Below are 22,972 nucleotides of genomic sequence, written 5' to 3' on the forward strand. Positions count from 1 at the left end.
AGTTCTTTGGGAACAGCTCGGTTTTAATCTATGCCGGATTTGTTGCTTCCTCCTCTACACCTGGTTCCTTGAGGAGTCATGGGAAACCCCATGAGATGGGCCAAGAGTGAGTTACGTCAAACTCAGCCAAGGTCACCCATGTTCATGGAAGTCATGACTGGTGATTCTCAGTCTAGTTCTGTGAATGGTAGGACATCAAATTTCTTGCCAATATCAATTGATTTCCCCAACTCCACACTTGTTAATTTCTGAGCAGCTTGTGGGTAAAGCAGCTGTGTCTCATGTAGAGGCTGGTGAGGACCCGCACTTGGCATCTGCACAAGGAGGCTGAGGGTTTATGGCAGAGTGAGCTTCTGCTTCAGATGCCTAAGTGGGAACCACACTTCAGAGCCCAGGGAAGAGAAAGTAGTTCCAACAAGAGTAACCATTCACCAGGAACCTAATCTGGTTGCTTCAGTGAACTCTTGAACTTGATCCTAGAGTCACAGTGCTTGGCACCTGGGGGATGAAAGTGGAAGTCTGTTTTAGTGGGAGGCCAGCTCCCGACTTTGTTCGCTTGGGTGTCCCTGTGGGTAGCATTGTTCAAGGGCAAGGTCTCCTTCACCAGGCTATTTCCTGCCTGGTCACCTGGATGTTTCTCTCCTCTGTATCCTGGAGGAATGATCTGGGAAATTGCCACATGGGCAGGTTACAGCCTTTGAATGAACTTCAGCCATGTTGGTTGTTACTGTCATCACCAGTACCCCTGTCTGTCTCCTTACAACTGTCAAGCTGGTTGACCCTGGAAGACACTTAGGGGCTCATGGTAAACTTTATTCCTTCCCCCTCTGAACCTGCTGCACACAAGACTCTAGCTTTGCACTCTTGAGAATGATCCAAGATGGCCTGAGATGTGGGAGCTGCCCTGTTAACCCTCATCCCCATATAAAGTCTCAGATCAGGCTAGTGCCAAGCAGGTCACACCTGAAAGGCCTAGAAACCTCTGGCACTAGTTGTAGGTCAATGGTAACAGACACACTCACACCTGCCTCTTGAATGAACTGGTAGGCGAGGAACTTGAACATCCTTGGACAGGAGAAACTGAATCTCGCTGGAAAGTCACCGGTGTCTCCATTATTCTAGTCCTCTAGCACACACATATGGCCTCCTTGTTCCTGGTCTAGGATACTGAGATCCAGATCCTATAAAAAAGGTTCCATTGGTCAGAGACTTTTGGTTCCAAAGCTCTCAAGATCACTGTAGGTCAGTTCTTGGGGCTATGTGCCTCCTCCAGCGAAACAGCTTAACACTTCTTAAACGGTGAAGTTGCTGTTTAATTGCCTCATTTTAAGGCTAGGACATTAAAATTTCCTTCAATACTTCAAACATCTTATGTGTTCTTTTATGATTAATGAAAAGTACTTTAAGAAAGGATGTGACTTCCAGGACCAGCAGCCTGTGTTCCATTTCTTGTCCCTGTCATGGAGGAGTGTGCCCATCAAGACAGCACACCTGGACTCACTTCTGTACAGAGCAGGGGTAGTAGAGGCAGAAGGCACCCTGGTATTATCCAGTTGGCCAGAGGAGACTCCAGGCTTCCCTGATTTCTCTTACCTAAGAGGCAACTGGAAGGAAGAGCCAACCCGTGTCAGCCCTGTGAAAGCCCCATAGCTAAACCTAGAACCCTAGTCAGTCTAGGGGACTACATAGCATGTGTGACTTTGTCCCCACTTATAACACCTCCATGGAAATGTGACCTTTGAAACATGTAGAGGAAGGCAATATCTGATTTCTCAAGGTGTGTCAACTCTACATTGACAAATGGTAGGAAGGACCTTACAGAAGATGTTAGCCTGACTCCCATGCCTCCAAATTCTCATGAAAATGTAATCAGAGTGGAGGATAGGCTTCAAGACAAATCTGGATGCCAAGGTTCCCCTGACCAGGCTATGAAGATCATGACTTGTGATCCTACTCCAGCTTCCATGTAGAAGCAATGAGACATCTTATTTTACCTGCCTAATTCCCCTCATTCAGTGTCTGCCTGTTACCTCCTCACTATTTTCTTAGACTATAGTGAAGCTGAGTCCTAATGTGAGCATAGGGCAAGCTTCCCTTTGAATCTGAGCACATGAATGCTCAGTGGGCAGAATAGCCTCTGCTACAGATGGCAATGTTGGAAACACCTCAGACTCCAAGTTCATATGACAATCCTCTGTCCATGTTCCTTACTCGGGAATCCTGATGTGGTCCTGAAATGGTGAAGGACTTGGTACCTAGGATTATTCTGTGGAATTATTCCTAGAGGGAGGTTAGGACTTCCATCTTCCCAGGAAGCCCTGTGATACCTCTGTTCTGTGGTCACTTCACCTTCCCCTTCACCTTGACCCTGGAATCTGAGTATAGACATGGTGAGGAAGTTGCTGCTGTGCACGTCAACTGGGTCAGCCCTATCCTGAATTCCAGTTCCCTGTTTTTCACTGACTTGTCATTGCCAGTGCTGTTTGTGTGACATATCTGATGTGAGGTTTCATGAGGTCAATGACGTTGGTTGTCTGAACATCCTCCACATAATACAGGTTTACTGCTATGAGTCAAAGACTTCAATAGAAAGTGGCTCAACATTAATGCAGACCCCTTCTTCTAGGGTCTTCACCTTGGTCCATCTCCTATCACTCCTGCCACATGTCTAGGAGTTAGGACAAAAAACCTACACTGGTTCTGCCAATCATGTACCTGCTTCACACTCTGAGAGGCTAATGGAGAAAGTGGGATAAGCTGCAAGACATTGCCTCTTCACTGGTCCCTTTGGATTAAGTTCTGGCAGAGAGATACCTTGAAGACTCCCTACGAGGTGATGGGTCTGTTTTATGGTGTTCTATATGGTGGCCTAGCACAGGATGTCTTCACCATGAGGATACCAAGATGGCTCCTTGATGCCAAGATTTTCTCTTGGTAAAGCATCGCTGATGGGTGTTAGTAGGAGGCTTCAATGTTGGAGGACCTTGAAAATGTTTTATTTCACTCAGTTCCATTCACCTACGTGGAATAGGATATATAAACTAGCAAATCTGTAAGATAAGTTGAGATTAGATTCATTAGTGGAAAATTCTTGAACATTCCTTCCCGTAAGCTCTGATGGGCATCAGACTCTATTGCTCGGTACGTAAGCCACCTTAAAGAAACTGACACTGGGCTCCAGATTTCCCACCTCAGTGTTTGCTTCTAGTCCATGCACAGAAAGTGTGGGATGTGTTCATGGAGATCATGGTAAAGTGAGGGCCTCCAGGCAATAGCACCAGCTGTTATCCCCACCAGCTACCTATGGGAGCAAGGGACTTGGCCCACATTCCTTGCCCTAGAACTGAGCTTTAAGCAAAAAAAACAAATCTCACATCACATTTTCACATACACAGCATTGCTAGCTAAGAGTTCCTAATGATTGAGTTCAAGGCCACCTAAGGTAAGGGTGGGTTTCCCTTGGATAACTCAGGCCCAGGTGGTGACAGAACTTCAATTAGATTTGCCTCATCAGAACTAGTTTCCATGTCTTAAAACACCTCTCACCTTCGTGAGCTCTTGTGAACATGAGATGCAGGAATCAGACCCTTCTCTGAATCTGTCCTCAGGGATGCATTGCAGACAGCAACCTGTTGGGTGGGACATTGATCAAGACTTGCTGCATCCTCTGACTTCTTGGGTCACCAGAATCTGGAATGTGGGAGAATGTGGTGCTCACAGGGAACTTGGTGAGCTTTGGCTATGTGTGGTGGATGTTGCCCTGGGGTGATGACCATCTTTTCATCATTTGGGTACACGCAAAGCTTGTGCTTACATGTGGATTCCTCCAAGGATGGAAATCCAGGGCAGCACAGAAGACAGTGATCAGACCCAGCCTCTGCACCCTGAGAATCATCCTCACACAGGGAATTCCTAGTGGGAAAGGAGAAAGCCTACACCACTTCACATGGAAAATGGTGGTGTTTCTGTCCCATTGTGAGAGTGGCCTTTGTCCTTCTGCTCTGTAATGCAGACCTCCAAAACCACAAGCAGACTTTTGGTTTTTCTAAGGTGGACAATCAGCGCTCCTGAGAAATAGGCAGAGACATTAGTGGCAACTGTGGGTTTCCAACATGTTTGCAGGACAGGTAAATGGTGACCACTACCTTTGACCTAGCAGGAAGCATTTCTTTTTCTTGAAGCAAATTACCTGGTTGAGAGGACCTTGTGAATGAATGGGTGCATAAGTGGGTATGTCCAGAGTTGTGTCCAGAAAATGTGGATTATGTAATTACTTTTCTGTTTCTCTGGCTGCTGCTCTTCCATGATCTTCCTGCTTCAATGGAGGAGCCCTGGGGTACCATGTGAATGGATGGCACAAATGGAGACATGCTTTATGGTTCTTAGTCTAGTATTTTGAAGCACAAGAAAGCATATTTGCTACTCTAATTCCTCTCACTTTGAGCTTTCTCTCCATAACTTTCCATCCTGATAAAGGATAATACAGTAGTGACCTCAATGTCAGGTGGCTTGAGGAATGCCTTGGTCCCTAAGCATAAGGAATCTGAGGCTTCAAATATGATTGGTATTGGCCTGAGATGCCAACATGGGAAATCCACCATGGATCCACACTGGAGATTCCAAAAGGGTCCAATCAGATGAGTTTGCAACCTCTGTTGCATTTCCTACCCTGAACTCCTGAACATGGTCTTTAGATGACCAGTGATGTGGTATCTGGGGGCCTGGACATAGGCGTCTTTCCAGGAGGGAAAGGACTCCACCCTCCATTACCTTTGATTCCTCTGCGGACGCCATTGTTCCTAGGGGAGTTCCCCTCACCTTGACCCTAGAGTCTACCTCCATCCTGACTTGGCAAGATTTCCTGGCTATCTGGAGCAAGTTCCCTGTTATTGTCAGGATCCTCCTGGGTTGCAGATTGTTCCCCCTGTTAAATAGGGAGACACCAGTCATTGCCAGTGAGTCCTCTTTGTCACAAGTTGATCTGAGCTGAATATATATGAAGTGCCTATCTTTGGTTTCCCTTTGGATTCTTGGTGTCTATGTGGGAGCCTCTGGCTGACAATTCAACACATCCCTCCTAGAAAAAAGCCACAGGAAGGCAAAGGCTTTCGGAGTGTTATGATGGGAGGCATTTTCATATGGAATGTCAACATGGAATTCATGGATCACCCAAGAGATCTTACTTTCCTCAAGTAAGGTGACAAAATGCACGTATTGGGATCACTGGAAGGATGAAAATCTCAGGAGTGCTGTGTAGTACTTTGACACCACACTGGTCTTGTGGTTGGCCTGGTTCAGATCCTGTTCCCTCCTAAAAACTTAGTTCTTTTTAAGAACTATTCACAGCTCTTGACCTCTCCAGTGAGCAAGTCCTAAGTCGTTGCTGCTTCTGCCTCCTGCTCTGACCCCTGCCTCGCTTTGAAGAAGACAGTAGACCTTCCTTCTTACATTAAAACTGCAGAATGTCCATGGATTTGTAAAAATTAAGGACCACGGACACAGCCCTTTATGCTAATACCCATAAGAAGTGATGCTTCAACTTCTCAGACACAGCATAACTTATAAATTCATTGAAACCACCTTGCATACTGTCCACGCAGTAGTGTTAGGATGAAATGCCAATGTCCTTTGCCATCTTTCCTTGGGAACACTTTTTGCTGTGAATGTTACCCAGGCCTTGCAGCTGTCCCAGATTCCTATCACCATGTGTTCACCTTGCCCTTGAGCATTCTAGCTTCACCACTTTCTGTTGTGAACAGAAATTCTGCTCTTTGCTTTGGTTTTTGCCCTTCTAATCTGCAGTATTTCCCATATCAAACCTTGGAGCAGCAGTGTGATATAGGGAGTCTTGAGTCTAGAAGGCATAAATGGCTTCCCTACTCTGTATGGCTTTAAGAACTTGGGTAATATGGGAAATACTTAGTCACCTGGCACACTTGCAAGGCAAGGCATGGGCTGAGCTGCAGGGTCTCTGATAGTGGTTGAACTTGGCTGTGTCACCATTTGCCCTTTTGCTATTTGTCTCATCTTCCTTCCTCACTTGTGCTGAGGACAGGAAGCTTCCCAGTAAGGGCAACTTGTCCAACCTTGAGAACACAACATGCTGGCCTGTGTTCTAGGATGAGGAGAGTGCCCATGGGTAACTGGAAGAGAAGGCTTGGTCTTCTTTGATATAGGCCTGCTGGGATGCCTGATGACCAAGGGCTTGTATCTCTTAACTACTGGCAAGCTCCTACCACACACACATATACCAGGTGCTCCAGAGACTTAAGTCAACCTCACTGGAGGGAATGGTAAGAATGCTGAAGTTGACGCTGTGGAATTTTTGGCTTATCCTGTGAAAGCCACTCAGGTGTCACCTACAATCAGGGGAGCATTTCCCTCAACTCTGGGAAGAGTTAGAAAACATGATCCCTGTGCCCAATCCCAGAGTGGTGCTGAAGGCTCCCACTAAGGCCCTCCCTGATTGTCTCAGGCACATACATGCTACAAACAACACACACCAAACCAAGACCCAGTAGCAGTCACCACCAAGGATTCCCATGGTAAAGAATGTGGGTGTGGGTCCCACAAAACCCCTCTGTGGCTGATCAGGATGGAGTAGTAATGGATTTCTTGGGACTAGGATTCTAGAGACAAGGGAGATTTCTCCCGGACATACTCATCTTTCTCAGACAAGGAAAAAGGAACCTGAGGGTCTTATTAGCTGAATGGACAGTCAAATTGCCCTACCACTCCATACAGAAGATAGAAACAGAAATTTCCTCTTGGCAGTCCTGGAAGATAAGCAGGAGTGTCTCAGACTGATCCTGAGAGCTGTGATCTATTACATTTTGTGTCTTCATGGTCATCCTGCTTGGCTAACATTAGAAATATCACCAACATGTGACGAACTGGACTAACTCATATGGACATGAGACTGATGTTTCAGGTGAGGCAAAGCCTTGACCATTTTTAGAGCAAGAACTGAGGACCTGAGGAAGAGCTGGAAGGTCCAAGAGGGTGGCAGCAGGACACAGCTCTTTCTTTGCATCTGCACTGGATTCCTCATTAGCCTTTGATCCAAAAAATGCTGCTCCCGTTTAGCAGGTAATATTAGGAGCAAAACACAACTGTGCTAGGTGAGGTCACTGCTTCTGGCTTTGAATTTTCTGCATCTGTGGTTTTGCTTATTGAAACGGTAGTCAGAGAATTTGTATGTGGCTGCATAACAAATGCAGATTCCTAACAAGGAAGAACAGTCAAGATGATTAACTTAAGAAGATGCTATAATTCTGTCCTTTTCCCTGGAAGATCAGGGATGATAGCCATGTGGGAGGAGGAATGTGTCATTGTCCTCCATGACAGTGCTTTCAACATGGAGTTCCTGGCCAAGAGATAGCAACTGTCAGGGTTCGTGGAGATCATAACAGGATGAGGGTGTCCAGGGAAACTACTCTCCCTACCATGTGTGCACATGAGCTGGGTGTAGCCAGCCTGGATGTGTCAGTGTTGTAGTAGCCTTAACTACACTGTCAACACTGTTGGAGGTGACGTTCTGGGTTCTAATGTTATTCTGTACAATCAGGTGGGGAATGAAACCAAACTCAACCCTGAAAGACTGGTTCGAGAGACAGACCACAGGTTCCGGCCTGAAGACCACTGGTGGGTGATACTGAAAATCAGGACATCAAAGGGCACTTGCCCTTACCTTTCTACCTGGAAGACCTGCCTAGGTGTTTGCTCCTTCAAGGCTGTCTCCTGTGGGCACACTTCAGTGACCTCAACTCTGTAGGTTTGGTGCAGTTTCTCCCTAAGTTTGTCAAGGCTGTCCTGAGTACAGGGCCACATCTGTGAAAGCTGGGTGTCTCTTTGAGGGTTTAGGTTCACAACCAATGATGACAGCTATATTACTTATCTTTTGTGATTCTCTACCTGCTGGTTTTAAAACCTCATTTGTGTTTATATCAAACTCATAGCCAAAAATCAGACATTCTTATCCCCTCTAGGGGTATGTAACTAATCAATGTCTGATTATGTAATTGGCCATGATTTTTCTGTGACTCTCGGTTTTCTGGCCCCTTTTATCAATTGTCCTGGACAGAGAGAACCTGCTCCTTGGGAACGTGGTATAGGCCTGAGTACATGCCTCAGGACTTGCTACAGTGTTGATGGTAGAAATGGCCTTAATGGGCTGTAATGGCCACCCCCTTTGCTGGAAGGTGCCAGTGAATTCTTGTGGGCTCAGTTCCTGTGTGCACCCAAGTGACAATATCATTGCACGTGAGCAATAAGGCTGGTAAGAGCATTGTCCTTCCATGTGGAGTTCCTTGTTGGGAGGGCAGAAACCCTGAGAACAACTCCAGTGCTAGAGGGGAGGGGTCCTGCTCCATTGAGAGACCTCAGCTGTCCTTGGGTCCTCTGTGCTGTATGCCATGCAGTCTCCAAGGTCACCAGCTTCCTCTGGCTCACCTAATGTTTGGAGTAGACTCAAGGCACAGAATTACACTTGGGGAAATGATAGGTATTGACTGATTGCAGCTACCTGCCTTGACCATTGAAAGGACATTAGTGTTTTCTCTTGGAACGAAGCTCTAAGAGACAGTGTTTGGGGTGAGAAGGACTCTGACAATGAAGAGGTTCATTCCATATGAAAGGAATTATGTACAGTTCTTAGTGTTAACTTGGAAGAGCTATTTTCCTAGTGAATGACTGGCTTATTATGTCTGCCTGGCCCCATGTGGAAGCCTGGTGCACCAACACTGAGCTTTCCCAGGCTAAGCAATGCTCTGCCATGAGTAGTGGTCAGATGGTGGATCTCGGGGTAACTAGAATTACACTTCATATTCCATCTTTTACCTCTTATTCCCCTGCTTTCCCTTGCTTGTTGATTCTCATTATGTTACAGAAGCTGTGTGCTCCACATGGAGGCTGGTGAGGATCTGCACTTGTCCTCTGAGTACAGGAAGGCTGAGGCTCAAGGGCAAAGTTAGTATCACCTGAAAAACCAGTAACAAAATTAAACCTCGGTTTCCACAGAACGGAGGAAGAGCAGGCTCAGTCTACCCTGAATCCAGGGTCCTAATCCACTTCTAAGAAACCCTGAGCTGAATCTTCAGGTTAGTAGAATTTGGCCACCAGGGCTGTGAATGCAGGGCATCCTGAGTTTCCTTGAGGGTCCCTGGGGGCACCATTGTTGCTGGGCAAGGCCTCCCTCACCTGGTTTCTGGAATTCACCTAAACAGGACAGGTCCCTCCTCCAGTGGGCACCATTCTGGGTCACAGCTTCCCCTACTTCTCAGATAGGGGGCTACTGGGTCATTTTTGCTGGTGCTGAAGGTTTATGAAGAGTCCACCCTTGGTTTTTCTCAAGTACCCTGATATCAATGCAGACTCTGGGCAAGATCCTTGTAGTAGCCAAAAAGAAGCTGGTAGCAAAGAAGAAAACGAATGCACACACACATTCAGACTGCTGGCCGGCCAAGCAGTGCCTCCGTGAGGAAAGGAAAAAAAGTAGCAATGGATGAATGACAATGCCACCATATTACGTGACAAGTGCCTCCATCTAGGAAGCCTTCATTCTCTGCTGCCATACGGCAGTAGGTAGAAAGCACTCTGTTCCACGTAGTTTTAAACAAGGTCCCTACCGCAAGTATTTTTTCCAAGCTGTCCTTGTCAGTGACTTTGAAGGAAAGAATATAAATCCCACATCTTTGGCACAAATACCATTATTTGCATAGCCTTTACTTGGACAGAATATACTTTTGGGTGGGTCCAGTTCTTTATTTTAACTGCACACTTGTCAGTATTCAGCATCAAAACCATTGCCCTATGGGCTTTCTTCCTCCCAGCAAGCCCCAAAGAGACCACCAGGAGAGTCCAGTTGGAGCCAGTAAGATGCACACCTGATGGACTCCACAGCAACCTTACCTAAGATGGGGTTGGGTGCGGAAAGAAACTTGGAAAGATGGCGCCCTGCAAGCCAGGGAACTAACAGGCTCTCAACCTCAGGTAAGCAAAACTTCATAATACTATAAAATTTAATGTTTTGTCCATAGCCATTCAAGATCTCTCCAGCCCTGACTGATTCAGAGCCCGATGAGATGATGAGCTCAAGCCCAGTGCCGTGGACCCTGGGCAGGGTGATATGGATGGAGAGGTCCATATGGCTCTGTCAGCAGAAAAACGTTGCTTGCTTTAAGAGACAGGAAAGCAATTAAGCTGACCTCTGACTGGAGCTCTGTGTCTCCCACAGGTACTGCAAAATCTGGCTCGGCATCCTGTACAGAGCGCTCCTCCTCACTGCATTTCAGCTCATCTTCCAAATCCTCAGTCTCCTTCTGTAGTTTGGTAACCTATCTCTCAGCACAGGTCTGACTCCATGAGTTTATCAGCAAGAATCTTTGCCTCTTCCTCTTTTTTCATACCACTTTCTGAGCCACCTCGAAAAAATGTCCTTGCTGCTCTTTGAAGCCCTGTATCATTAAAAGTAGAATGACTTTGTTTGGAAAAGTACCCTAGGATTGTGAGTGGGGCCACAAGGGGGTGTTGGAACAAATACATGGTCGTTTGCAAGCAGAGTCTCTACCTTGGTTGGTTCTAAGAACCAAAGAGTGCGTGTATCTTGGATGGTAGGTCATTACAGGTGGAGAATACTTTCATGAAACCTCCCTTCAGGCTGTGAAATTTCTTAGGGTCCACAGTAGGGACCCAACAACACATTCGGGATACTGGAGTCACCTTGTTTCCTCACTTCCTTGAGCATAAACCACACCTGCGTAGCCTTCCTATGCAAGCTTGTGTATTTCTACCTTAGATGCAGTATGGCAGTTTTTTTACTTTTAAAATGATGAAAAATCAGATCGGGGGGACCACTGTCAAGCTGTTACATCATCTTAAAACTACATTTGCTGGTCAGCACTTATTTGCTTTCCTATACAATGTCTTATCCGTATTCTTGCACTGCTCCAAGATGTGCGTGTTCCATTTTGTTTATGGGTTGATGTTGGAACTCAGAATCTCAGTTGTAACTATGTTCCTTTCAACAGACACAGTTCTGGATGGTGTGTATGAAAAAAGAATTGTAATAGTAGAGTTCTTAACTAGAATGAGAAAAATGGCACCAAGAAACCTTTCTAGTTCTTATAATTCTTCCTCATATAAATCAAGAGTTTCTGGATAACATGGTCACTGGACACACTCTGTGACAGGGAATTTAAGACCCAGAAAGTTGTTAGCTCAAAGGCAGCCTTAATGTCACCAAGACAAGATGGAGGTGGCAGCAATGTAGCTCTCCAGGGGGATTCAGGAATTGAAGCTCCACAAGTCTAACTTGAATAAACCCCAGCAAGGAGGTCTCTACAGATTTTACTTCCTACCTCAACTCTTCTAAAATGAGCCAAAAGAACAGGCAAAATAACTCTGAAGTTCACAACTTCAGGATTTTTAGCTCATACCCGCCTCAGTCCCCCGTGGTCATTGGTCTAGGGAGCCTAGGTATGGATTTTAAAAGGCCTTCACTTTTCTGGCTTGAGATCCATGGGTTGATCCAAGATGAGCCTGAAGAGTGAGTCAAAAGGATTGTGGTGGCCCTGAGTCTCTCTCCAAGGTCTCTAGTGTCCTTGGGGATGGGGTAGTCATTATAGCCTCCTTTCTGTACTTCAAACCACAGCTGAAGTTCTGTGTGGTGTCAGGATCCCCTTTGGAAGGGTTGATCCATCTACAGACTTCAAAACTTCCCCTGCTTCCCTGTCCTCTGCTGTACTAAGTTCACAGGGACACATGTGGTTGTCCTAAGCTTAGGTCTAGAAATGATGGGGTCCTGACCATGGAGTAAGATTACCAGAGTCCACTGTAGTCTGGCAGGAGGAGGCTGGGCTCAACCTGTGTGGCTTCAGTGCTGGGCATTGGATGTCTGGGGACGCCATGCAGATCTGTGGGGAAACCCTGAACCCAGAGAATCAGCCTCTGCTGTCGATGCTACTGAAATCCTAGGTCAATGTAAACGGACCTGAGGGAAGGGCCAGGTTCTTGTGAGCCTGCAGAACTCTCAGGTTCCATGGGTGACACAATGCAGGATGTGCAACAAAGGTTCCATGACAACACAGCTCCAAGTTGCCAATGGGAAGTACATGGGGGTGTGGGGAATATTAGCTGCTTCTGCATGTCACGGCCAACGAAAGAAGACAACCGGGCCTACTCAGTTCTGGACGACTCTGAAATACAAGTGTTCACATGAACTAAAGTACCAGTAACAGTTGATCAAAGATGGTGTGTAAGTCCCTTCTGGATCAACTTTATTTGCATTGTCTTTAGACTTATGCATTTATGTCCAATATTGCAACTGTAGTGGAAAATGGATTGAATTCACCCAGTGGGTCAAGGACTTGACAAAGCCCCATAGCTCAGAGTTGGCCCAAATTAGTCTGGGCTCCATGTTAGTACTTCCTCTCTCCAAAGGAAGAAGGAAAGCAATTTTGGCAGGTAACAGCAACTTGCACTGAGTTATCTGGTCTCCCTAATGTTAACGCTATTTGGAAAGACTAGATTTACTCCACTTAATGTCACGATCATTGGGGCCACACCAAAGTCCATTGACCTTCTCACTCGAAATGCAGAAGAATCCATGCTTCCGTGCTGAATAGACTTGATGCGTATTTACTAAGGGTCTGTTTCAGATGCCTCCCAGGGTTCTCCTTAAGCTGTATATGGATGACTTGAAAACCTAGACCTAGGGCTAAATCAGGGAAACCTAGACCAAGAGCTCCTCTGGATAAAGGCAACATTACACATGCGAAGAGACCAGAGTTTACACCTGAGTTTGGCAGCAACCTAGGCCTGTTCTCATTACTCTTGACTGAAATGGTTCCCTTGGCTAGTGGAAGTCATTAAGCTGCCAGAGAAGCTTCTACATTGAAATTGATCTTCTTGTGGCTTTAGACTTATCTTAACCCATTTCCACAGTTGCAGAAACCCACTTCTATAGGAAAATGTGAAATTTACCTGAAGTGTCTTAGTTCTAGGTATTTCTGACACATTACTTCCTACAAGGTATAAAAAGGGTCAATAATACTGAATCAGGCTTTTGATTTGTTGCTGTTTCATGGTGATGAAATAAATGCCTTTGTGTTCAAACCCCAACATCTCCCTGGGCTTGTTCCTGTCTGTAGGACAAGCAGGACATAAATGCTTGGGTCTCTGCAGCTGGCAGGAAAGAGTTCAGGTCCCTTTTCTGCTTGCAGCGCATAGAAGCTGTTGGAGAGCAACCAATTCCCTGTGGAGTTTCCATGCACGGAGTCGTCAGAGTCTCAGGAAGGACCTACACCAGGGATGCAGAGTCAAATGTATCTCACGGGAGGAAGTGATGGGTTCAGGAATACCTGTCTTCAGGAGGGCTGGAGCTTCTTTGTCCATTTGGACCACTTGCTTGGTAGAGAGGTCAAGATGGGAGTAGTGTTGGGGTTGGGCATTTGTGAAAAGAGGGAGTACTGGGCAGAGGAAGTCAGACCTTGATGGGGGCCAGAATAAGCCTTAGTTGCTCTTGATGGAGCAGGGAACTCCCAATGGCTTCAGTGTCCTCTGTCAGAACAAAATGGCAGGACTCTGCACTCACCTGATATAGTGTCATCACATTCTACAGTTTAGAATGCCTTGCTAGAAAGTGATGTGCTGCTCAATCCTCATTGTCTTTCTCTGAGGCTATAGGAGGTCATGGGAATGGATGACTGTCACAACCTCCACATCCATGTTTTGAATTGATGTAGCTTTTGAAGGACCCAAAACAAGAATGAAGTCCTTGGGAAAAACAAGGATCATAGGTGGTGGTCTTGGATCAGGCAAAAGTTGTGGGACCAGGGTTCCTGCCTGCCATCTTGTTTTTCTTCCTGTAGACTTTGAGCATGAAATAAGGTCAGTGCTATAGAACACTCACAGGTGCTGCAAAATCACTTAGACCCTAACACGGATTAGCTCAAAGTTCCCAGTGGTTTTGCCCCAAGAACTTACTCGAGTATTTTCAAATGTTCGTATTGAAATTCCTTAATCCTCAGGCTTCCATCCAGATCTTTCCTAGCTGACCATGATCTGAGAAAAGTAATGTTTTCCTCAAGAAAAACAGCCCTTTTCCCTAAGGAAACAGCCATATGTCAAATACAGGAGACGTGTAGCAAACATGGAACCTCTAACAGAAACAGCAGCCACAAGTTTCTACAGCTTTTACCTTCCCTGAAGCCAATCTAGAATTTCAGTAAAAAATTAACAGACCATGGAAAGAAGAAACAGCTGCTGGCAACAAGAGTCTAGAGAAGGCAGTCAGGATCAGAGCCCTGACTCCAGTGCTGGCAAGAATTTGAGGGAGTTGAAGAAGGTGGTCACATGATGGTGTGGGGGATAGGGAGTGTACACACCCTTAATAACTGGGAAAGCAAATCTCACTTCATTTGGGAAACAGACAGTGGAATCTTGAGTCCCTTGTGGTCACAAGTTGTAAGTACTCATCCAAGCTTATGTGGTCTTTGGAGTCTGCAACACTCCAGTGGTTATGGGCCAACATCAGGTACCCCTTCTGTGTCAGGGATCCCCAAAGCATCCCCAGGAATCAATGATTCACTGGAGCACTCACAGGATGCCACATAAAATTGAACTCACAGCTCTGACTTATTACACTAGAAAGACACACAAGCACAATTTGCCCTGTGAGCCTGTCCTCTTGGCTAAGTCTGGGAGAAACCAGCGCGAGCTCAGAATCCTTTCCCAGGGAATCACATGGCACACACTTAATTCCTCAGTTGTCAGTGTGACAAGAGCAGCATTGGAACAGGGAAGCCGAGACCCAGCACTCGGGGTTTTCGCTGGAGTCTTGCAATGCAAGCATCCTGTGCGTAGGACATACGTAAATTCCAGACCCCTGAAGAAAAGTCGGTGTTCACAATATGCTGTACTACTTGCGTAGCTTGGGGCACACTGAACCATTCTTATCAAGGAGTGGTGGGAAATCTTACCCAAATCCAAGATCTGAGAGGCCAAGCAAAGAGCAGTCTAGCAAGAAAGACAAGGCGAACCACCTGCTCAGGGTGCTGTGTGAACTTTGTTCTGTGCACCTGCCTTCAAAGGTCAGGCCACTTCCTCCTCTGTGCCCCTTTGGTCTTGACACTGTCCTATTCTAATTCCAGATTCTCTACGTGGTGAAATCACACAGGAGTCCATCTAGTAGTCTCCAGGGTTAGAATTATGCTCAGTCCTAACTGTGTAGCAGAAATGGTGAGAGGTGCCTCCAAAGACCCTTCTCTACGTAGGGTTCAACTTTATCTGGCCATGGTGGGGTAGAGGAATCCAGCGTGCTGTGATTCTACCCTACAACGTTAGTTCTTAAGGCTCCAGCAGAAATTGAGTTGTAGCAAGTCTTGCATGCTTGTACCAGAGCCCAGCGGATCAGATTGGGGTGGGAGGAGTCACTTTAGTAACTTGGCACAGTGGTTCCGTGCAAGAAGGATGAAGAAACTGTTCTATGATGGAAAAGTCAGCGGAGGGGCAGGCGACTGGACCCCTGACTCTGAAGTGGCCTTTTCATTACCTGCAGTGGGAATTACATTCTAAACACCTTTACCCCTAGCGTGTGTGATTAGGGTGCGCTTGCATATTTTCATGTGCCCTGGCTCCTGAGGCACTTTGAATCCTAACAACCAGTGTCTTACTGTGGGAGGGTGAGCCTCAGGCTGCTTCAGCTGCACAAGGGGAGAATCCCAAACCGTTCAAGTGAAATATAGATACCTCAGCTCCCTCACCCCACGAGGCCAACTGGAGAGATGACTCATCCTGTCTCCACAGCTCTGCGTAGAAGAGTGTTCTGTGGGACTTGGCTTGATTTCAAGCCTTTGTTTGCCTCCTCCCCTCCTGGCTTCACTTCCTTGAGTGGCAGGATTGCAACTCATGGATTCTGAGAGCTCTCTTTAATTACGATTCTGCACTATAGAGCAGCCCCTGAGGCAGAAGGAAACCAGGATTGCCCTCATGGTCTTTTTGCTTGGTATCCAGCACCACGATACATACTTCATAGATTTGTAGAAATTGACAATAGACATAGCTGTTCGGCTCAATTTCCTTACCTGTAAAATGGGCCAGCACTTGCTAAAATACAGGAAGAGGTGGGATTAGAACCCGACTTATCTAGATCCATAGAAAGGAGTCAACTCCATGCTATCAAATAGCCCCTGTGACGGGCATGAAAGTGAGGACAGGATCACCCTGCAGAACAGTCACGAGAATCCTGCCACCCAGTAATTCCAAGTGGCTCCAGGCTGCCACCCAGCCCTGACGCTTTGGGCCGAGGTCACCCCCACCCCCACCCTCACAGCCAAATCAAGAAAACTAGATGCACCAAGTGAGGTTTTCTTCACATAAGGAGGCGGCCTGTGACAGAGTCTTCTGAACGGAAGGGCCTTGAAAAGAACCCCACTGCACTCAACATGTAAGGGTAACTTGTGTGATTGTGGCAGTACTCATGTTCACCCTATATGAACTCATCCGGTTCTATACTTAGGATTTATGCACTCTCCTGTGTGTAAAAACTCAGAGCAAAGCCCAAAAAGATATATTTTCTGATTTGCTCGGAGTCTGCTTACCATCCGGTCGTGATATTGCTATGATTACGGTATAATTACAGTAATCATGGAGAAACAGGAATGGAAGGGGGAATGAGGTCTGGTGTATCTCCTTTTGCTACTGGCACATGCTGAATTCTTCCCCCTAGGTCAGCTGACTTTGGGGAGGAGAGATGGGGATACAGAAAGAAACTTGTCAGTTCCTGCCCTAAATACATAGTTCAGCCTCTGTCTTCTCCCATCCACCCAAGCAAAGCATCTAGCTTCTTAAATCTCTTCCCAAAGGAGGTCTGTCACCCCCCTCCCCCACCCAGCTACAGAAGGGTTAGGACGGCTGCCATGTCTCTTGACCTGCCCCCCTTCTCCCAGCTACTCAGATACCCAGCTCGGTTCTTAGCCTCTGCATCTGTTGGTGAGGCCATAAATCAGTGGAGGCCTCAGATGGGGTCAGGCCTGGTCAGCTTGCTGATGGAATTAGAGTAACGAATGGGAGTAGGGTGTTTATATTAGTTTTGGCTCGGAGCTGAAGGAAGAATGCTGGCATTTAGTTTCTTGATAAACTCACCACCAACACATCCTGGGTCAGCAATTATGCTTTAAAGATCCCTTGGGAGGGCGCGGGGTGGAACCTCCTGCGAAGGTGTGGCCACCTGAGCGGCCCTGCCATTGCAGGAGGGTTAGCTATACAAGGTGCTCCAGTGGAGACAGGCACGGGGTCCTTTGCTGATGCTGTTTGAGACCTGCCACCTTGTACACTCACACAGAGGTCTATTCTGCACCGACCCCACTACTCTGCTTCTTGGGGAGCATATCAGTTCATATTAGTAACTGCTTAGAGGAGGGCCCAGCAGGCAGGACTGAGGCGGGTGGGTGGTGCCTGTGTAAGAGAAAGAGGTTACCAGATGCAGGCAGGGCGAGCTCAGATCATGACACCGGTCTGAGAAGCTCTCAGCAAACCCCAATGGTGTTCTCCAGAGCAAAGACAGCTTGCTTGAGCAATGTCATATGGTCCTAGCACCCTGCTGGGGCCCAACTGCAAGCTGGGTGATGGCACAGATGCTGTGACCCAGAGTCACCACTGCTACCTGCAGTCCATATGGCTAAATGGCAGGTTTCTTTTTGAGAAGACTCAGGTAGCACACCTCCAGGGCTGCCTTGAGTCACCTCCCCCTCTAAGAACAAAACAAGTTCAGTGGAGAGTCTGGGTGATGCATTCAGAAGACATGTCCATTTAACCTAAATGTATCACACAGCAGTAATCTGTATCTAATTCTGTGATCCTTGCGGCATTGGAGTCAACTTTGGTACCTGGGGACACAGCACTCATGTCTCATCCAGACAGCAAAAGGCAGAATGGTTCTGAAGTTTCATATTTAATAGACTCTCATTGTCTCCAAGGCTCTGTTCTGTGAAGACCTGGTATGAGTGGCTTACTTGGCAGGTAATTTCAGAAAGCAAAAGGACAGGGGGGGGGAAAGCCACTGAGAGGTCCTGATGGCTAAGGTTGCCTTCAGGTGTCAAGACCCCAGGGCTTCCAGGATGAGACTGAATACTGGCTCAGCCCACAGGCAAGGCATCAGAGACACTCAAATGCTTGAAGTGGGTTGCTGAACTGAACTCGGAGGGAGGGAGAGAAGAAATAATGGATTTAGGTCCATCAGGTCAGTAGAATGGCGAATTGCTGTTTGTAAAAATGGCCACCACACTTCCTGTCCATTTTGCCAAACCCCACCAAGTGGTAGATTCTACATCTCTACCCCTTGGCCTTTTGACTGCCTTGACTGATAAAATATAGCAGAAATGACACTGTCTTCTAAGACCAGATCATAAAACTGCTATAGCTGCCCCTTGGTACTCTTACCTTTTGGGTACAGTGATGAGTTGAGTACCTCTGGAGAGATGTCAATGTGTCAGTGGGAAATGGGAAGCAAGGCCCTCGGCCCATCCTGAGAGCAACAGAAAAGCAAAGAATGCCTGCTTTGAAATGTTGGGCAAGCTATTCATCCCAGAGTCCCCTCCCTGATCTAGAGCATGGGGATAAGGTTACTTGACATCCAGCAATCATGACATCCAGCTTCCATGACCATGCCAATTCCTGAGTGCCCAGGCTGCAGGCTCTGCATAAGTTGTCCTCAATGTCCACTTGTTGCTGCTACTTCAGTAGACTGATAAGTACCACTGGGAAGTGTCACCACAGACTGAGTTTGAAGTTTACTAGGCTGTGCTCTTGGGCTCACCTGGGGAAGGGAGATGGAAGAGACAGCAGTGAGCAGAAGGAACTGAGCTTCCGTGCAGAGCCAATAACAGCCTTGCTGACCCCACTCTGGGACTAGAGTGACATCCCGAGATGGTCTGGCCAAGGCTTTCTAAACCTGCAGGAGTGTCACTAGTTAGGGTCTGCACAGGAAGACATAGGACCTTGGGCTAGGCAGCTGTCTGATCCTGATGCAAGCTAGGAAGCCAGGGTCGGCAACTAAGGGGAGCTCAGGAAACAGCTTGAGGAAGCACAGGAATCTGGGAGGGCTTCCTGTGGGAGGTGGCATCTAAAGGCCACTGAGCAGGTCTTGGCTAGGCAAAAGACGGTAGGAGGAAGGAGAATCCAGACAAAGGGAACCTCACATAGGGAAGGGAAGGTGGGGAGAAGGCAGCTTCTAGAAATGGGGTCCCTGACTGCCCTCTAACATATTAGCTTCTCCCCCATGCAACCATGAGATTGCATCCATCAACCAAGGGCACTTCATGGTCAACCTCCCCAGCTCTCTGAGCAGGACAAACTTGGATGCCTGGCTTTGTCCTGTGAGGCAAGGACATCTTTCCAAGAGAATGGGGGGAAGTAAGGGCCAGGTGATAAAACTTACATACTGGATGTCCACCCAAAGGGCCTTGGGGTGAAGGTGGGGTCTGACTTATCCTCAGATCTGTTGTCATCTGGAGATGTGTTGGACATCTGGAGAGGACAGTGTGGCCTTAATTCCAAAACCCTGAAGAGACAGGGACCTGAGCCATAGCTAACAAGGGGCATGAGGCCAGCTGGTACCTAAGCCATCCCACATGTGGACCTTGCCTCCCTCCCCAGGAAAGGCCCCTTCCAATGTCTCTTCTCATCAGCTTGTCTTGAAGCCACACCTTCCTGGGCAGGATATTCCTTTATTGCAAACTCCCCGTGTGATTGTGCTCAGACCCCAGCCCTTTGATGGTTTTATTGTCCCTAAATTCACACCAGGCTCCAATAACTTCAGAGCAGGTAGAGAATGCAGGGCGGGAGGATTTGGGAAGTGAGTAGCCCAGGATCAAGGCAGGAGATAGCAACCTCTGAGTCTGCAGAACCAGACCTTCCTCTGAAGGCTTCCACATGTGGGGGGCGGGGCCTTCAATCACCGGACCAGGATAGCCAGGCTAAATGGATCAAGGTGGCCTCCATCTCTGAGGGCTCCTGAGCCCACCTGCTTCTGCTGCATAGGGGTGATTGGTCCATACAGCTCACCACTTCTCTTCCAAGCAACCAAGTCTGGGGCCAAATGGTTTGCAGGGCTGACATTGATAAAACTTTTTGGGTTCTACACACACCAGCTCATCCTGAGACCAGCTTAGCCAACATGCTGGCTCAGGGTTCACCACAGACAATGAGAATTTGGGTACAAATTATTTCTTCATCTGTCTTGCCTTCCTGGGATGACCTCCAGTTAAAAGGCTGTGAGGGAACAACTCTGAGCAACTGGGGTTTATCCTAAACGCCTATGTTGACTTCCTACCCCCCACCCCCAACTAGATGGGGCCTTTGTGAGGAGGTTAGACCATAAGGAAAGAGTCTTTGTCCCTCATGAATGGGATTAGTGTACTTAGAAGAGAGTCCCCAGAGAGTCACCTTGCCCCTTTCATGTCAGGACACAGCAAGCAATTGCCATCTATGAACAGGAAATGGGCCTTTGGCAGACAACAGATCTGCTGGTGCCTTGAGTTGACTTTCTAAGAACTGTGACAAATTTGTTGCTTTTGGGTGAACTGCCCATTTTTCTCTCCCATGGGATCTCTACCTAATCTGGTGCTTGTTACAGCAGCTCAACAGGACTAAGTGGCCATTTGAAGGACTGCTTAGAAAGTCTAAGGATTGCTCTATGAGGAAAGAGAAAGATGTAGGGTTCTTAACCATCTGATTGGCAGGGAGTTTGGTGGGTGGCTCTCAGTGTAAATGTCTAAGCACATCTGGATTGTACGTGATTCTAGCATGTTCCCATAGATAGAGAAAGCCATCAGGTTGAGGTCAGAACCTTCCTCTTGCACTCTGACTCACAGACAGTTCTTGGGTGTCACAGGCGGGGTTTTTGCCAGCTAACACAGTAACCCCAAGTATGATCCCAGCAGAGTCCTGTGTTCTAAAATGTGGGAACAAAGTATTGCCAGTAACTCAACTGTAGCACACCAGTCTTTGTCCCCATCCTCTGGAAACTCTCACTCACCAACCCCTCAGGACCAGGGTGGAGACACCATGGTGCAGAAAAGCTCAGCTTGCTCATCAGTGGTCTCCGTCCACCCCAGAGCAGGGTGTGCAGTGCAGCTGCTCCTCATAGTCCCACCAGAGTGGTGGCAAAAGTTCTAAGAAAAGCTAGAGTTGGTTCAATGTGCTAAGCCCCACTTGCAAGCAGAGAAATAGACTTCAGAAAGTTCTTTACACAACTTTCAGACACGGCGCCATTTTGATTATTCATGAGCACCACTCAAAAGACACATTCTCTGAAGCCAACTGTGTCTCTGGAAAACTGGATCAGTTTCTACAACAGCAACTTCCACTGGGAAACTCTGCTGACCCTGTTTGAAGAATGTCTGCTCCATGACTAAAGAAAAAACAGCTCTCCACATTCCCACTGCCATCCAAGTTTGCACTGATTTGAAAACGCACCTTGGTACATCATTAGGAGCCCAGGATATGACACCTAAGATGACATTCCAGCTCTGGAAGAATGCTCTCCTTAGAGTCCCTGTGTCCCATGGAGCTCTGGCATTTTGTCCACTAGTGCTATGGGAACAAGCTAGACCAGACAGTGCTGATGACTATGTGCCTCAGATGATGTCTTCAACACAGTGGGCTACTGTGAAGATCTCCCCTTGGGAGAGAATAAATGACAGTTTATCCAAGAGCAACAGAGACCAAGCCAGATGTCAGCCCACAGCTGCCCAAGAAATCCAGCAGCAGCAGTACAATGATGGCCTCCACAGGGAGCAGCAGAGACCCCATCTCAACTGATCGTCTGCCCTGGGAGAGGAGATGCAGGAGAAGGAACTTGCTGTTGACAACATCCTAGGGAGACTGAGCTTGTCGTACCTATGACCTCCCCTCCATTGGACTTTGATGACAATGAGGGCATCCTCACTGAACTCCGTGACTCTCCAGACACCCACAAAGAAGGGATGTCTTCTATGAGACTTCCTGGGGACCCAAGTGACCAGCAGTAAGTGAATGAGGTTTTCAACCCTCAGAGTGGACAAACTGACCTGCTGTTCACCAACTTGCCCTTCCTACAGGGTTTCATGCAGCAGTGGGACTTCTGATACCACCTCCCATGCATGGAAAAAGGAAGAGGATAGAAACTAGAGCCTTGTGACTATGCCATCACACCACAGAAGCAGAAAGGATGTGGGCAGGTTGGGGATGATTTGAGAAGGAGCTTACTGGACATTCTGATGGATGGGGAAGGGGAAGAGAGAGATTCTGTAAGCTTAAGATTGTCAGATCTTCTTGTTAGTTGAGTCACCCGGAAAGAGAATGTGAAGATGGGGCTACAGAGGAGTGTAGTTATAAAGGGCATTGCCCAGTGATAAGTTGTTCAACTGTGCATTCACTGATGTCACAAGGGCTCGGTGGAATCGGCTATGGTGGGAGTATTTACATCACAGAAAGTGGCAAGTGCTATCCTCAGAGAGCTGGTTGGAAACACTCACCAGCACAGCACTGATGTCTGAAGGATACAGGTGGAGGAACCCAACCTCAGCCCAGGAAGCAGATCTGATGAAGAATCCCTCAACTCAAAGGGAGAGTGGGAGAGCCAGGAGTGCCTACCTATAGGAAGAATATTGCTCTGGGCACAATGGCTGGATCCCCATGTCACCACCATACTCAGTCACTGGCTTGGAGCTGCCTGGAAAAAGCACGACCTCCGCTTAGAAGCTGAGACTGATTCTGGATTTCAGCTGAATGGAAAGCTCATTCTTCAACCTCTTTAACTGACAAAACTTGTAAGAATTTATGGTGCACAACCTGCTTTGAGATATGTAGACACTGAAGAATGGTAAATCAAGCTGACCACTACATGAATCCCCTTGCATACTTTCTGGATCGATAATACAAAATCTACTCTTAGTGACTTTCAAGAGTAATACATTATTTCATAACGGTTCGC

General features: G+C 47.3%; 1 pseudogene; it reads left to right on the forward strand.

Moving 5' to 3' along the window:
* The first annotated feature begins 20,955 nt into the window (after positions 1-20,955).
* Positions 20,956-22,167, forward strand: LOC109686656 (protein Aster-B pseudogene; annotated as a pseudogene).
* Positions 22,168-22,972: the final 805 nt, after the last annotated feature.

This window comes from Castor canadensis, chromosome 18, assembly GCF_047511655.1.
Source record: "Castor canadensis chromosome 18, mCasCan1.hap1v2, whole genome shotgun sequence".
Taxonomy (NCBI): Eukaryota; Metazoa; Chordata; class Mammalia; order Rodentia; family Castoridae; genus Castor; species Castor canadensis.